Below are 16,474 nucleotides of genomic sequence, written 5' to 3' on the forward strand. Positions count from 1 at the left end.
TGACTCGATTTAAAACAGTGTGACGACAATTCTGCAGTAGCTGCCGATGTTACGCTGGGGCCATGAACAGTGGTGAATCGGTTCCACAGGTGCTGATGCCGTGTTGCTCTATGTTCCTTGTAGCGTCGTAACTCTCGGTAATACAATAATTCAGCGTTTTCAGGTCGCTGTCGTAAATGCAGGTGTTCACTCGAGCAATGCAGACTGGTAAATCGAAGCCAAGAACCTGAACCAAAAATACGAAATGTTTCCTCAACATTCCCACACTAAGGGTGCCACCATGCCCAGTTCCAAAGAACGAATTGTGACTCGATTTAAAGCAGTGTGACATCAATGTTGTAGCAGCTGCCGATGTTACTATGGGGATCGTGAACAGTGGTGTGTGGGTTCCACAGGTTCTGATGTCGTGTTCCTCGATGCTCCTTGTAGCGTCGTAACTCTCAGTATTACAGTAACTCAGCGTTTTCAGGTCGCTGTCGTAAATACAGGTGTTCACTCGAGCAATGCAGCCTGGTAAATCGAAGCCAAGAACCTGAGCCAAAAAGACGAAATGGCTCCTACACATTGCCTCGCTCAGAGTGCCACCATGCCTTGTGCCAAAGAACGAAACGTAACTCGATTTAAAGTAGTGTGACGTCAATGTTGCAGCAGATGCCGATGTTACGCTGGGGGCCGTGAACAGTGGTGGATCGGTTCCACAGGGGCTGATGCCGTGTTCTCGATGTTCCTTGTAGCGTCGTAACCCTGGGTATTACACTAAATAAGCGTTTTCAGGTCGCTGTCTTAAATGTAGGTGTTCACTTGAGCAATGCAGCCTGGTAGAACGAAGCCAAGAACCTGAACCAAAAGATGAAATGGTTCCTCAACATCACCTCGCTTAGAGTGCCACCATGCCCTGTGCCAAAGAACGAAACGTGACTCTATTTAAAGCATTGTGACGCCAATGTTGCAGCAGCTGAATATGTTACGCTGGTGGCCGTGTACAGTGGTGGATCGGTTCCACCGGTGCTGATGCCGTGTTGCTCGATGTTCTTTCTAGCGTCGTAAGTCTCAGTATTACAGTAATTAAGCGTTTTAAATCCGCTGCCGTTAATGCAGGTGTTCTGTCGAGCAATGCAGCCTAGTAGAACGAAGCCAAAAACCTCACCAAAAAGACGAAATGGTTCCTCAACATCACCTCGCTTAGAGTGCCACCATGCCCTGTGCCAAAGAACGAAACGTGACTCGATTTAAAGCAGTGTGATGTCAATGTTGCAGCAGCTGCCTATGTTACGCTGGTGGCCATGAACAGTGAGGGATCGGTTCCACCGGTGCTGATGCCGTGTTGCTCGATGTCCTTTGTAGTGTCGTAACTCTCGGTATTACAGTAATTAAGCGTTTTCAGGTCGCTGTCGTAAATGCAGGTGTTCAGTCGAGCAATGCAGCCTGGTAGAACGAAGCCAAGAACCTCAACCAAAAAGACGAAATGGTTCTTCAACATCACCTCGTTCCGAGTGCCACAATGTCCAGTGCCAAAGAACGAAACGTGACTCGATTTAAAGCAGTGTGATGTCAATGTTGCAGCAGCTGCCTATGTTACGCTGGTGGCCATGAACAGTGAGGGATCGGTTCCACCGGTGCTGATGCCGTGTTGCTCGATGTCCTTTGTAGCGTCGTAACTCTCGGTAATACAGTAAATTAGCGTTTTCAGGTCGCTGCTTTAAATGCAGGTGTTCATTTGAGCAAAGCAGCCTGGTAGAACGAAGCCAAGAACCTGAACCAAAAAGACGAAATGGTTCCTCGACATCACCTCGTTCCGAGTGCCACAATGTCCAGTGACAAAGAACAAAACGTGACTCGATATAAAACACTGAGACGTCAATGCTGCAGCAGCTGCCGATGTTGCGCTGGGGCTATGAACAGTGTCGGATCGGTTCCACCGGTGCTGATGCCGTGTTTCTCGATGTTCTTTGTAGCGTCGTAACTCTCGGTATTACAGTAATTAAGCGTTTTCAGGTCGCTGTAGTAAATGCAGGTGTTCAGTCGAGCAATGCAGCTTGGTAGAGCGAAGCCAAGAACCTGAACCAAAAAGACGAAATGGTTCCTCAACATCACCTCGCTCAGAGTGCCACCATGCCTTGTGGCAAACAATAAAACGTGACTCGATTTAAAGCAGTGTGACGTCAATGTTGCAGCAGCTGCCGATATTACGCTGGAGCACGTGACGGTGGTGAATCGGTTCCACACGTTCTGATGCCATGTTGCTGGATTTTCCTTGTAGCGTCGTAACCCTGGGTATCACTGTAATTCAGCGTTTTCAGGTCGCTGCCTTAAATGCAGGTATTCACTCGAGCAATGCAGCCTGGTAGAACGAAGCCAAGAACCTGGACCAAAAAGACGAAAAGGTTCCTCAACATCACCTCGCTTAGAGTGCCACCATGCCCTGTGCTAAAGAACGAAAAATGACTCGATTTAAAGCAGTGTCACGTCAATGTTGCAGCAGCTGCCTATGTTACGCTGGGGGCCGTGAACAGTGGTGGATCGGTACCACAGCTGCTGATGCCGTGTTGCTCGATGTTCTTGTAGCGTCGTAATTCTCGGTAATACAGTAATTCAGCGTTTTCAGGTCGCTGTCGTAAATGCAGGTGTTCACTAGAGCAATGCAGATTGGTAAAACGAAGCCAACAACCTGAGCCAAAAAGACGAAATGGTTCCTCTACATCCCCTCACTCAGGGTGCCACCATGCCCAGTGCCAAAGAACGAAGTGTGACTCGATTTAAAGCAGTGTGATGTCAATGTTGCAGCAGCTGCCGATGTTACTATGGGGATCGTGAACAGTGGTGGGTCGGTTCCACAAGTTCTGATGTCGTGTTCCTCGATGCTCCTTGTAGCGTCGTAGCTCTTGGTATTACAGTAACTCAGCGTTTTCAGGCCGCTGTCGTAAATACAGGTGTTCACTCGAGCAATGGAGCCTGGTAGAACGAAGCCAAGAACCTGAGCCAAAAAGACGAAATGGCTGCTACACATTGCCTCACTCAGAGTGCCACCATGCCTTGTGCCAAAGAATGAAACCTAACTCGATTTAAAGTAGTGGGACGTCAATGTAGCAGCAGATGCCGATGTTACGCTGGGGGCCGTGAACAGTGGTGGATCGGTTCCACAGGGGCTGATGCCGTGTTCTCGATGTTCCTTGTAGCGTCGTAACCCTGTGTATCGCAGTAATTCAGCGTTTTCAGGTCGCTGTCTTAAATGCAGGTGTTCGCTCGAGCAATGCAGCCTGGTAGAACGAAGCCAAGAACCTGAACCGAAAAGTCGAAATGGTTCCTCAACATCACCTCGCTTAGAGTGCCACCATGCCCTGTGCTATAAACGAAACCTGACGTCAATGTTGTACCAGCGGCCGATGTTACGCTGAGGGCCATGAACAGTGGTGGATCGGTTCCAGAGGTGCTGATGCCGTGTTGCTTGATGTTACTTGTAGCGCCGTAACTCTCGGTATTACAGTAATTCAGCGTTTTCAGGTCGCTGTCTTAAATGCAGGTGTTCATTCGAGCAATGCAGCCTAGTTGAACGAAGCCAAGAACCTGAACCAAAAAGACGAAATCGTTCGTCAACATCTCCTCGCTCAAAGTGCCACCATGCTCTGTGCCAAAGAACGAAACGTGACTCGATTTAAAGCAGTGTGACGTCAATGTTGCACCAGCTGCCAATGTTACGCTGGTGGCCGTGAACAGTGGTGGATCGGTTCCACCGGCGCTGATGCCGTGTTGCTCGATGTTCCTTGTAGCGTCGTAACTCTCGGTATTACAGTAATTAAGCGTTTTCAGGTCGCTGTCGTAATTGCAGGTGCTCAGTCGAGCAATGCAGCCTGGTAGAACGAAGCCAAGAACCTGAACCAAAAAGACGAAATGGTTCCTCAACATCACCTCGCTTAGAGTGCCACCACGCCCTGTGCTAACGAACGAAACCTGACGTCAATGTTGTACCAGCGGCCGATGTTACGCTGAAGGCCGTGAACAGTGGTGGATCGGTTCCAGAGGTGCTGATGCCGTGTTGCTTGATGTTACTTGTAGCGTCGTAACTCTCGGTATTACAATAATTAAGCGTTTTCAGGTCGCTGTCTTAAAAGCAGGTGTTCATTTGAGCAATGCAGCCTGGTAAAACGAAGCCTAGAACCTGAACCAAAAAGACGAAATGGTTCCTCAACATCTCCTCGCTCAGAGTGCCACCATGCCCTGTGCCAAAGAACGAAACGTGACTCGATGTAAAGCAGTGTGACGTCAATGTTGCAGCAGCTGACTATGTTACACTGGTGGCCGTGAACAGTGGTGGATCGGTTCCACCGGTGCTGATGCCGTGTTGCTCGATGTTATTTGTAGCGTCGTAACTCTCGGTATTACAGTAATTAAGCGTTTTCAGGTCGCTGTTGTAAATGCAGTTGTTCAGTCGGGCAATGCAGCCTGGTAGAACGAAGCAAGAACCTCAACCAAAAAGACGAAATGGTTCCTCAACATCACCTCGATCAGGGTGCCACCATGCCCAGTGCCAAAGAATTAAACGTGACTCGATTTAAAACTGTGTGACGTCAATGTTGCAGCAGCTGCCGATGTTACGCTGGGCCCATGAGCACTGGTGGATCGGTCCAACAGGTGCTGATGCCGAGTTGCTCGATCTTCCTTGTAGCGTCGTAACTCTCGGTAATACAGTAAATTAGCGTTTTCAGGTCGCTGTCTTAAATGCAGGTGTTCATTTGAGCAATGCAGCCTGGTAGAACGAAGCCTAGAACCTGAACCAAAAAGACGAAATGGTTCCTCAACATCACCTCGCTCAGAGTGCCACCATGTCCAGTGACAAAGAACGAAACGTGACTCGATTTAAAACACTGTGACGTCAATGCTTCAGCAGCTGCCGGTATTACGGTGGGGCTATGAACAGTGTCGGATAGGTTCCACAGGCGCTGATGCCGTGTTGCTCGATGTTCCTTGTATCGTCGTAACTCTCGGTAATACAGCAATTCAGCGTTTTCAGGTCGCTGTCGTAAATGCAGGTGTTCACTCGAGCAATGCAGCCTGGTAAAACGAAGCCTAGAACCTGAACCAAAAAGACGAAATGGTACCTCAACATCACCTCGCTCAGAGTGCCACCATGTCCAGTGACAAAGAACGAAACGTGACTCGATTTAAAACACTGTGACGTCAATGCTTCAGCAGCTGCCGGTATTACGGTGGGGCTATGAACAGTGTCGGATAGGTTCCACAGGCGCTGATGCCGTGTTGCTCGATGTTCCTTGTATCGTCGTAACTCTCGGTAATACAGCAATTCAGCGTTTTCAGGTCGCTGTCGTAAATGCAGGTGTTCACTCGAGCAATGCAGCCTGGTAAAACGAAGCCTAGAACCTGAACCAAAAAGACGAAATGGTTCTTCAATATCACCTCGCTCAGGGTGCCACCATACCCAGTTCCTAAGAATGAAGCATGAGTCGATTTATAGCAGTGTGACATCAATGTTGTAGCAGCGGCCGATGTTACGCTGAGGGCCGTGAACAGTGGTGGATCGGTTCCACCGGTGCTGATGCCGTGTTTCTCGATGTTCTTTGTAGCGTCGTAACTCTAGGTATTACAGTAATTAAGCGTTTTCAGGTCGCTGTCGTAAATGCAGGTGTTCAGTCGAGCAATGCAGCCTTGTAGAACAAAGCCAAGAACCTGAACCAAAAAGACGAAATGGTTCCTCAACATCACCTCGCTCAGGGTGCCACCACGCCCAGTTCAAAAGAACGAGGAGTGACTAGATTCATTGCAGTGTGACGTCAGGTTGCAGCAGCTGCCGATGTTGCGCTGGAGCACGTGAACAGTGGTGAATCGGTTCCACACGCGCTGATGCCATGTTGCTCGATTTTCCTTGTAGCGTCGTAACCCTGGGTATCAAAGCATTCAGGGTTTTCAGGTCGCTGCCTTAAATGCTGGTGATCATTCGAGCAATGCAGCCTGGTAGAACGAAGCCAAGAACCTGAACAAAAAAGGCGAAATGGTTCCTCACCATCACCTCGCTCAGAGTGCCACCATGCCCTTTGCCAAAGAACGAAACGTGACTCGATTTCAAAAGTGTGACGTCAATGTTGCAGCAGCTGCCAATGTTACGCTGGTGGCCGCGAACAGTGGTTGATTGGTTCCACCGGTGCTGATGCCGTGTTGCTCGATGTTCCTTGTAGCGTCGTAAATCTCGGTATTACAGTAATTAAGCGTTTTCAGTTCGCTGTCGTAATTGCAGGTGTTCAGTCGAGCAATGCAGCCTGGTATAACGAAGCCAAGAACCTCATCCAAAAAGACGAAATGGTTCCTGAACATCACCTCGATCAGGGTGCCACCATGTCAAGCGCCAAGGAACGAAACGTGACTCGATTTAAAACAGTGTGACGACAATTCTGCAGTAGCTGCCGAAGTTACGCTGGGGCCATGAACAGTGGTGGATCGGTTCCACAGGTGCTGATGCCGTGTTGCTCTATGTTCCTGTAGCGTCGTAACTCTCGGTAATACATTAATTCAGCGTTTTCAGGTCGCTGTCGTAAATGCAGGTGTTCACTCGAGCAATGCAGACTGGTAAATCGAAGACAAGAACCTGAACCAAAAATACGAAATATTTCCTCAACATTCCCACACTAAGGGTGCCACCATGCCCAGTTCCAAAGAACGAATTGTGACTCGATTTAAAGCAGTGTGAAATCAATGTTGTAGCAGCTGCCGATGTTACTATGGGGATCGTGAACAGTGGTGTGTGGGTCCCACAGGTTCTGATGTCGTGTTCCTCGATGCTCCTTGTAGCGTCGTAACTCTCAGTATTACAGTAACTCAGCGTTTTCAGGTCGCTGTCGTAAATACAGGTGTTCACTCGAGCAATGCAGCCTGGTAAGTCGAAGCCAAGAACCTGAGCCAAAAAGACGAAATGGCTCCTACACATTGCCTCGCTCAGAGTGCCACCATGCCTTGTGCCAAAGAACGAAACGTAACTTGATTTAAAGTAGTGTTACGTCAATGTTGCAGCAGATGCCGATGTTACGCTGTGGGCCGTGAACAGTGGTGAATCGGTTCCTCAGGGGCTGATGCCGTGTTTTCGATGTTCCTTGTAGCGTCGTAACCCTGGGTATTACACCAAATAAGCGTTTTCAGGTCGCTGTCTTAAATGCAGTTGTTCACTTGAGCAATGCAGCCTGGTAGAACGAAGCCAAGAACCTGAACCAAAAGATGAAATGGTTCCTCAACATCACCTCGCATAGAGTGCCACCATGCCCTGTGCCAAAGAACGAAACGTGACTCTATTTAAAGCAGTGTGACGCCAATGTTGCAGCAGCTGAATATGTTACGCTGGTGGCCGTGTACAGTGGTGGATCGGTTCCACCGGTGCTGATGCCGTGTTGCTCGATGTTCTTTGTAGCGTCGTAAGTCTCAGTATTACAGTAATTAAGCGTTTTAAATCCGCTGCCGTAAATGCAGGTGTTCTGTCGAGCAATGCAGCCTAGTAGAACGAAGCCAAAAACCTCACCAAAAAGACGAAATGGTTCCTCAACATCACCTCGCTTAGAGTGCCACCATGCCCTGTGCCAAAGAACGAAACGTGACTCGATTTAAAGCAGTGTGATGTCAATGTTGCAGCAGCTGCCTATGTTACGCTGGTGGCCATGAACAGTGAGGGATCGGTTCCACCGGTGCTGATGCCGTGTTGCTCGATGTCCTTTGTAGTGTCGTAACTCTCGGTATTACAGTTATTAAGCGTTTTCAGGTCGCTGTCGTAAATGCAGGTGTTCAGTCGAGCAATGCAGCCTGGTAGAACGAAGCCAAGAACCTCAACCAAAAAGACGAAATGGTTCTTCAACATCACCTCGATCAGGGTGCCACCATGCCCAGTGCCAAAGAACTAAACGTGGCTCGATTTAAAGCAGTGTGGCGTCATTGTTGCAGAAGATGCCGATGTTACGCTAGGGGCCGTGAACAGTGGTGGATCGGTTCCACAGGTGCTGATGCCGAGTTGCTCGATGCTCCTTGTAGCGTCGTAACTCTCGGTAATACAGTAAATTATCGTTTTCAGGTCGCTGCCTTAAATGCAGGTGTTCATTTGAGCAAAGCAGCCTGGTAGAACGAAGCCAAGAACCTGAACCAAAAAGACGAAATGGTTCCTCGACATCACCTCGTTCCGAGTGCCACAATGTCCAGTGACAAAGAACAAAACGTGACTCGATTTAAAACACTGAGACGTCAATGCTGCAGCAGCTGCCGATGTTGCGCTGGGGGCTATGAACAGTGTCGGATCGGTTCCACCGGTGCTGATGCCGTGTTGCTCGATGTTCTTTGTAGCGTCGTAACTCTCGGTATTACAGTAATTAAGCGTTTTCAGGTCGCTGTAGTAAATGCAGGTGTTCAGTCGAGCAATGCAGCTTGGTAGAGCGAAGCCAAGAGCCTGAACCAAAAAGACGAAATGGTTCCTCAAAATCACCTCGCTCAGAGTGCCACCATGCCTTGTGGCAAACAATAAAACGTGACTCGATTTAAAGCAGTGTGACGTCAATGTTGCAGCAGCTGTCGATGTTACGCTGGAGCACGTGAACAGTGGTGAATCGGTTCCACACGTTCTGATGCCATGTTGCTGGATTTTCCTTGTAGCGTCGTAACCCTGGGTATCACTGTAATTCAGCGTTTTCAGGTCGCTGCCTTAAATGCAGGTATTCACTCGAGCAATGCAGCCTGGTAGAACGAAGCCAAGAACCTGGACCAAAAAGACGAAAAGGTTCCTCAACATCACCTCGCTTAGAGTGCCACCATGCCCTGTGCTAAAGAACGGAAAATGACTCGATTTAAAGCAGTGTCACGTCAATGTTGCAGCAGCTGCCTATGTTACGCTGGGGGCCGTGAACAGTGGTGGATCGGTACCACAGCTGCTGATGCCGTGTTGCTCGATGTTCTTGCAGCGTCGTAACTCTCGGTATTACAGTAATTAGGCGTTTTCAGGTCGCTGTCGTAAATGCAGGTGTTCAGTCGAGCAATGCAGTTTGGTAGAACGAAGCCAAGCACCTCAACCAAAAAGACCAAATGGTTCCTCAACATCACCTCGCTCAGGTTGCCACCATACCCAGTTCCTAAGAATGAAGCGTGAGTCGATTTATAGCAGTGTGACATCAATGTTGTAGCAGCGGCCGATGTTACGCTGAGGGCCGTGAACAGTGGTGAATCGGTTCCACAGGTGCTGATGCCGTGTTGCTCGTTTTTCCTTGTAGCGTCGTAACCCTCGGTATTACACTAAATAAGCGTTTTCATGTCGCTGTCTTAAATGCAGGTGTTCATTCGAGCAATGCAGCCTGGTAGAACGAAGCCAAGAGCCTGAACCAAAAAGACGAAATGGTTCCTCAACATCACCTCACTCAGGGTGCCACCATGCCCAGTGCCAAAGAACGAAGTGTGACTCGATTTAAAGCAGTGTGATGTCAATGTCGTAGCAGCTGCCGATGTTACTATGGGGATCGTGAACAGTGGTGGGTCGGTTCCACAGGTTCTGATGTCGTGTTCCTCGATGCTCCTTGTAGCGTCGTAGCTCTTGGTATTACAGTAACTCAGCGTTTTCAGGCCGCTGTCGTAAATACAGGTGTTCACTCGAGCAATGGAGCCTGGTAGAACGAAGCCAAGAACCTGAGCCAAAAAGACGAAATGGCTGCTACACATTGCCTCACTCAGAGTGCCACCATGCCTTGTGCCAAAGAATGAAGCGTAACTCGATTTAAAGTAGTGGGACGTCAATGTAGCAGCAGATGCCGATGTTACGCTGGGGGCCGTGAACAGTGGTGGATCGGTTCCACAGGGGCTGATGCCGTGTTCTCGATGTTCCTTGTAGCGTCGTAACCCTGTGTATCGCAGTAATTCAGCGTTTTCAGGTCGCTGTCTTAAATGCAGGTGTTCATTCGAGCAATGCAGCCTAGTAGAACGAAGCCAAGAACCTGAACCAAAAAGACGAAATCGTTCGTCAATATCTCCTCGCTCAAAGTGCCACCATGCTCTGTGCCAAAGAACGAAACCTGACGTCAATGTTGTACCTGCGGCCGATGTTACGCTGAGGGCCGTGAACAGTGGTGGATCGGTTCCAGAGGTGCTGATGCCGTGTTGCTTGATGTTACTTGTAGCGCCGTAACTCTCGGTATTACAGTAATTCAGCGTTTTCAGGTCGCTGTCTTAAATGCAGGTGTTCATTCGAGCAATGCAGACAAGTAGAACGAAGCCAAGAACCAGAACCAAAAAGACGAAATCGTTCGTCAATATCTCCTCGCTCAAAGTGCCACCATGCTCTGTGCCAAAGAATGAAACGTGACTCGATTTAAAGCAGTGTGACGTCAATGTTGCACCAGCTGCCAATGTTACGCTGGTGGCCGTGAACAGTGGTGGATCGGTTCCACCGGTGCTGATGCCGTGTTGCTCGATGTTCTTTGTAGCGTCATAACTCTCGGTATTACAGTAATTAAGCGTTTTCAGGTCGCTGTCGTAAATACAGGTGTTCAGTCGAGCAATGCAGCCTGGAAGAACGAAGCCAAGAACCTCAACCAAAAAGACGAAATGGTTCCTCAACATCACCTCGAACAGGGTGCCACCATGCCCAGTGCCAAAGAACTAAACGTGACTCGATTTAAAACAGTGTGACGCCAATGTTGCAGCAGCTGCTGATGTTAAGCTGGTGGCAGTGAACAGTGGTGGATCGGTTCCACCGGTGCTGATGCCGTGTTGCTCGATGTTCTTTGTAGCGTCGTAACTCTCGGTATTACAGTAATTAAGCGTTTTCAGGTCGCTGTCCTAAAAGCAGGTGTTCATTTGAGCAATGCAGCCTGGTAAAACGAAGCCTAGAACCTGAACCAAAAAGACGAAATGGTTCCTCAACATCTCCTCGCTCAGAGTGCCACCATGCCCTGTGCCAAAGAACGAAGTGTGACTCGATTTAAAGCAGTGTGACGTCAATGTTGTAGCAGCTGCCGATGTTACTATGGGGATCGTGAACAGTGGTGGGTTGGTTCCACAGGTTCTGATGTCGTGTTCCTCGATGCTCCTTGTAGCGTGGTAACTCTCGGTATTACAGTAACTCAGCGTTTTCAGGTCGCTGTCGTAAATACAGGTGATCACTCGAGCAATGCAGCCTGGTAGAACAAAGCCAAGAACCTGAGCCAAAAAGACGAAATTACTCCTACACATTGCCTCGCTCAGAGTGCCACCATGCCTTGTGCCAAAGAACGAAACGTAACTCGATTTAAAGTAGTGTGACGTCAATCTTGCAGCAGATGCGATGTTACGCTGGGGGCCGTGAACAGTGGTGGATCGGTTCCACAGGGGCTTATGCCGTGTTCTCGATGTTTCTTGTAGCGTCGTATCCTTGGGTATCACAGTAATTCAGCGTTTTCAGGTCGCTGCCTTAAATGCAGGTGTTCACTCGAGCAATGCAGCCTGGTAGAACGAAGCCAAGAACCTGAACCAAAAGATGAAATGGTTCCTCAACATTACCTCGCTTAAAGTGCCACCATGCCCTGTGCCAAAGAACGAAACGTGACTATTTAAAGCAGTGTGACGTCAATGTTGCAGCAGCTGAATATGTTACGCTGGTGGCCGTGTACAGTGGTGGATCGGTTCCACCGGTGCTGATGCCGTGTTGCTCGATGTTCTTTGTATCGTCGTAACTCTCGGTAATACAGCAATTCAGCGTTTTCAAGTCGCTGTCGTAAATGCAGGTGTTCACTCGAGCAATGTAGCCTGGTAAAACGAAGCCTAGAACCTGAACCAAAAAGACAAAATGGTTCCTCAACATCTCCTCGCTCAGAGTGCCACCATGCCCTGTGCCAAAGAATGAAACGTGACTCGATTTAAAGCAGTGTGACGTCAATGTTGCAGCAGCTGCCTATGTTACGCTGGTGGCCGTGAACAGTGGTGGATCGGTTCCACCGGTGCTGATGCCGTGTTTCTCGATGTTCTTTGTAGCGTCGTAACTCTAGGTATTACAGTAATTAAGCGTTTTCAGGTTACTGTCGCAAATGCAGGTGTTCAGTCGAGCAATGCAGCCTGGTAGAACGAAGCCAAGAACCTGAACCAAAAAGACGAAATGGTTCCTCAACATCACCTCGCTCAGAGTGCCACCATGCCTTGTGGCAAAGAGTGAGACGTGACTCGATTTAAAGCAGTGTGACGTCAATGTTGCAGCTGATGCCGATGTTACGCTGGGGGCCGTGAACTGTGGTGGATCGGTTCCACAGGAGCTGATGCCGTGTTGCTCGATGTTCTTTGTAGCGTCGTAACTCTAGGTATTACAGTAATTAAGCGTTTTCAGGTCGCTGTCGTAGATGCAGGTGTTCAGTCGAGCAATGCAGCCTTGTAGAACAAAGCCAAGAACCTGAACCAAAAAGACGAAATGGTTCCTCAACATCACCTCGCTCAGGGTGCCACCACGCCCAGTTCAAAAGAACGGGGAGTGACTAGATTCATTGCAGTGTGACGTCATGTTGCAGCAGCTGCCGATGTTACGCTGGAGCACGTGAACAGTGGCGAATCGGTTCCACACGTTCTGATGCCATGCTGCTCGATTTTCCTTGTAGCGTCGTAACCCTGGGTATCAAAGCATTCAGCGTTTTCAGGTCGCTGCCTTAAATGCAGGTGATCATTCGAGCAATGCAGCCTGGTAGAACGAAGCCAAGAACCTGAACAAAAAAGGCGAAATGGTTCCTCAACATCACCTCGGTCAGAGTGCCACCATGCCCTTTGCCAAAGAACGAAACGTGACTCGATTTCAAAAGTGTGACGTCAATGTTGCAGCAGCTGCCAATGTTACGCTGGTGGCCGCGAACAGTGGTTGATCGGTTCCACCGGTGCTGATGCCGCGTTGCTCGATATTCCTTGTAGCGTCGTAAATCTCGGTATTACAGTAATTAAGCGTTTTCAGTTCGCTGTCGTAATTGCAGGTGTTCAGTCGAGCAATGCAGCCTGGTATAACGAAGCCAAGAACCTCATCCAAAAAGACGAAATGGTTCCTGAACATCACCGCGATCAGGGTGCCACCATGTCCAGCGCCAAGGAACGAAACGTGACTCGATTTAAAACAGTGTGACGACAATTCTGCAGTAGCTGCCGATGTTACGCTGGGGCCATGAACAGTGGTGAATCGGTTCCACAGGTGCTGATGCCGTGTTGCTCTATGTTCCTTGTAGCGTCGTAACTCTCGGTAATACAGTAATTCAGCGTTTTCAGGTCGCTGTCGTAAATGCAGGTGTTCACTCGAGCAATGCAGACTGGTAAATCGAAGCCAAGAAACTGAACCAAAAATACGAAATGTTTCCTCAACATTCCCACACTAAGGGTGCCACCATGCCCAGTTCCAAAGAACGAATTGTGACTCGATTTAAAGCAGTGTGACATCAATGTTGTAGCAGCTGCCGATGTTACTATGGGATCGTGAACAGTGGTGTGTGGGTTCCACAGGTTCTGATGTCGTGTTCCTCGATGCTCCTTGTAGCGTCGTAACTCTCAGTATTACAGTAACTCAGCGTTTTCAGGTCGCTGTCGTAAATACAGGTGTTCACTCGAGCAATGCAGCCTGGTAAATCGAAGCCAAGAACCTGAGCCAAAAAGACGAAATGGCTCCTACACATTGCCTCGCTCAGAGTGCCACCATGCCTTGTGCCAAAGAACTAAACGTAACTCGATTTAAAGTAATGTGACGTCAATGTTGCAGCAGATGCCGATGTTACGCTGGGGGCCGTGAACAGTGGTGGATCGGTTCCACAGGGGCTGATGCCGTGTTCTCGATGTTCCTTGTAGCGTCGTAACCCTGGGTATTACACTAAATAAGCGTTTTCAGGTCGCTGTCTTAAATGCAGGTGTTCACTTGAGCAATGCAGCCTGGTAGAACGAAGCCAAGAACCTGAACCAAAAGATGAAATGGTTCCTCAACATCACCTCGCTTAGAGTGCCACCATGCCCTGTGCCAAAGAACGAAACGTGACCTTTAAGCAGTGTGACGCCAATGTTGCAGCAGCTGAATGTGTTACGCTGGTGGCCGTGTACAGTGGTGGATCGGTTCCACCGGTGCTGATGCCGTGTTGCTCGATGTTCTTTGTAGCGTCGTAAGTCTCAGTATTACAGTAATTAGGCGTTTTAAATCCGCTGCCGTAAATGCAGGTGTTCTGTCGAGCAATGCAGCCTAGTAGAACGAAGCCAAAAACCTCACCAAAAAGACGAAATGGTTCCTCAACATCACCTCGCTTAGAGTGCCACCATGCCCTGTGCCAAAGAACGAAACGTGACTCGATTTAAAGCAGTGTGATGTCAATGTTGCAGCAGCTGCCTATGTTACGCTGGTGGCCATGAACAGTGAGGGATCGGTTCCAGCGGTGCTGATGCCGTGTTGCTCGATGTCCTTTGTAGTGTCGTAACTCTCGGTATTACAGTAATTAAGCGTTTTCAGGTCGCTGTCGTAAATGCAGGTGTTCAGTCGAGCAATGCAGCCTGGTAGAACGAAGCCATGAACCTCAACCAAAAAGACGAAATGGTTCTTCAACATCACCTCGATCAGGGTACCACCATGCCCAGTGCCAAAGAACTAAACGTGGCTCGATTTAAAGCAGTGTGGCGTCATTGTTGCAGAAGATGCCGATGTTACGCTAGGGGCCGTGAACAGTGGTGGATCGGTTCCACAGGTGCTGATGCCGAGTTGCTCGATGTTCCTTGTAGCATCGTAACTCTCTGTAATACAGTAAATTAGCGTTTTCAGGTCGCTGCCTTAAATGCAGGTGTTCATTTGAGCAAAGCAGCCTGGTAGAACGAAGCCAAGAACCTGAACCAAAAAGACGAAATGGTTCCTCGACATCACCTCGTTCCGAGTGCCACAATGTCCAGTGACAAAGAACAAAACGTGACTCGATTTAAAACACTGAGACGTCAATGCTGCAGCAGCTGCCGATGTTGCGCTGGGGCTATGAACAGTGTCGGATCGGTTTCACCGGTGCTGATGCCGTGTTGCTCGATGTTCTTTGTAGCGTCGTAGCTCTCGGTATTACAGTAATTAAGCGTTTTCAGGTCGCTGTAGTAAATGCAGGTGTTCAGTCGAGCAATGCAGCTTGGTAGAGCGAAGCCAAGAACCTGAACCAAAAAGACGAAATGGTTCCTCAACATCACCTCGCTCAGAGTGCCACCATGCCTTGTGGCAAACAATAAAACGTGACTCGATTTAAAGCAGTGTGACGTCAATGTTGCAGCAGCTGCCGATGTTACGCTGGAGCACGTGAACAGTGGTGAATCGGTTCCACACGTTCTGATGCCATGTTGCTGGATTTTCCTTGTAGCGTCGTAACCCAGGGTATCACTGTAATTCAGCGTTTTCAGGTCGCTGCCTTAAATGCAGGTATTCACTCGAGCAATGCAGCCTGGTAGAACGAAGCCAAGAACCTGGACCAAAAAGACGAAAAGGTTCCTCAACATCACCTCGCTTAGAGTGCCACCATGCCCTGTGCTAAAGAACGAAAAATGACTCGATTTAAAGCAGTGTCACGTCAATGTTGCAGCAGCTGCCTATGTTACGCTTGGGGCCGTGAACAGTGGTGGATCGGTACCACAGCTGCTGATGCCGTGTTGCTCGATGTTCTTGTAGCGTCGTAACTCTCGGTATTACAGTAATTAGGCGTTTTCAGGTCGCTGTCGTAAATGCAGGTGTTCAGTCGAGCAATGCAGTTTGGTAGAACGGAGCCAAGCACCGCAACCAAAAAGACGAAATGGTTCCTCAACATCACCTCGCTCAGGTTGCCACCATACCCAGTTCCTAAGAATGAAACGTGAGTCGATTTATAGCAGTGTGACATCAATGTTGTAGCAGCGGCCGATGTTACGCTGAGGGCCGTGAACAGTGGTGAATCGGTTCCACAGGTGCTGATGCCGTGTTGCTCGTTTTTCCTTGTAGCGTCGTAACCCTCGGTATTACACTAAATAAGCGTTTTCATGTCGCTGTCTTAAATGCAGGTGTTCATTCGAGCAATGCAGCCTGGTAGAACGAAGCCAAGAGCCTGAACCAAAAAGACGAAATGGTTCCTCAACATCACCTCGCTCAGAGTGCCACCATGCCCAGTGCCAAAGAACGAAGTGTGACTCGATTTAAAGCAGTGTGATGTCAATGTTGTAGCAGCTGCCGATGTTACTATGGGGATCGTGAACAGTGGTTGGTCGGTTCCACAGGTTCTGATGTCGTGTTCCTCGATGCTCCTTGTAGCGTCGTAGCTCTTGGTATTACAGTAACTCAGCGTTTTCAGGCCGCTGTCGTAAATACAGGTGTTCACTCGAGCAACGGAGCCTGGTAGAACGAAGCCAAGAACCTGAGCCAAAAAGACGAAATGGCTGCTACACATTGCCTCACTCAGAGTGCCACCACGCCTTGTGCCAAAGAATGAAACGTAACTCGATTTAAAGTAGTGGGACGTCAATGTAGCAGCAGATGCCGATGTTA

This window comes from Amblyomma americanum, chromosome 6 (assembly GCF_052857255.1).
Source record: "Amblyomma americanum isolate KBUSLIRL-KWMA chromosome 6, ASM5285725v1, whole genome shotgun sequence".
NCBI classification, from domain to species: domain Eukaryota; kingdom Metazoa; phylum Arthropoda; class Arachnida; order Ixodida; family Ixodidae; genus Amblyomma; species Amblyomma americanum.